Raw genomic sequence first — 1,286 nt, forward strand, 5'->3', positions numbered from 1 at the left:
GGTCTCTTTCCTACAAGAAGGAAGCCCAAATCACAATGAGAGGATCGGCAGACTCAAAACCCCAACAATCCCTGTGTCCTAATGAGGCGGTACAAGGAGTATAATGATAATGGGCCACAGGGATTCAGTTCTATCCCTAAGTTAATCATTCCCTGTTATTAGGTGGCCCTGCTGCAGCACCATAAAAATAGTTATAGTCTGTTATTTTCCATTATTTCTCCTTCCAGCTACCCACCTAAATCCACTCCAGTACCTGGCACAGCACACTCAGTGAACTTTCATAGAGATTGTTAATGGACTTCAAGTTTGATCATTTTTATTTAATCTGAGAATCTGACATTTTCTGTGGTACACTTTTTCATATTTGAGCATAAGGTTAGTTAGGGGAACAAGTCTGGGAATGAATGGTTATAATCACAACTCAACTTACTAAATCACTATTCCAGTTAGTCTATAACATTGTTCATTATTATCGTGGCAAGGAATTTAGATCTTGAAAACAACAATTTATTCATCTTCAAAGACTAAGCACTCTTTGAATAACAAAAGGTCCCATGGTAATTTGGAATGCAAAAATAAACCAACTAACCTGGGTGGGTCCCAGCTCCAGAAATTCTACAATCTTTGCAGATAACAGTTGCTGTTAGAATCAGATTCCGGGCTGGGCGTGGTGGCTCATGCCTGTAATCCTAGCACTTTGGGAGTCCACGGAGGGAGGACTGCTTGAGGTCAGGAATTCCAGACCAGCTTGAGCAAGAGCCAGACCCCATCTCTACAAAAAATAGAAAAATAAGCTGCACATGGTGGTGCGTGCCTGTTGTTCAGGCTATTAGGGAGGCTGGAGCAGGAGGATTGCTTGAGTCCAGGAGTTGGAGGTTGCAGTGAGCTATGATGATGCCATTGCACTCTAGCCATGGTGACAGAGGGAGACTCGGTCTCAAAAAAAAAAAAAAAAAAATCAGATTCCAAATTCCAATCACATACCACCATTCTCCATCATCTCCAAAAGGAATCTGGGTATTTGATACACATTGAATTACAACATAACCTAACCAGTACACCATACAAGCTAAAGTAGAATTCATCTTGGAATTCAAGACCCTGTTATCAATTGGCCCCACCTTATCTTTTCCATCTCACACATTTATTTACCCCTCCCCAACAGAGATCTTTTGCTTCAGTCAGGATTCCAATCTGCCCAGGGATTCTCACATTTCAGTTTCATTTGTCTATCCACTGCTTTTGTTTTCTACTTCAACTATTCCCTCAGAGATAGTCTTCTCTGG

The 1,286-nt window shown here is 41.4% G+C and overlaps 1 protein-coding gene across 1 annotated transcript in view; it reads right to left on the reverse strand.

Moving 5' to 3' along the window:
* STAMBP (STAM binding protein) overlaps positions 1-1,286 on the reverse strand; it is a 61,233-nt gene that overhangs the window by 58,781 nt on the left and 1,166 nt on the right. The window lies entirely within an intron of this gene.

This window comes from Propithecus coquereli, unplaced genomic scaffold, assembly GCF_000956105.1.
Source record: "Propithecus coquereli isolate 6110/MARCELLA unplaced genomic scaffold, Pcoq_1.0 Scaffold578, whole genome shotgun sequence".
NCBI classification, from domain to species: domain Eukaryota; kingdom Metazoa; phylum Chordata; class Mammalia; order Primates; family Indriidae; genus Propithecus; species Propithecus coquereli.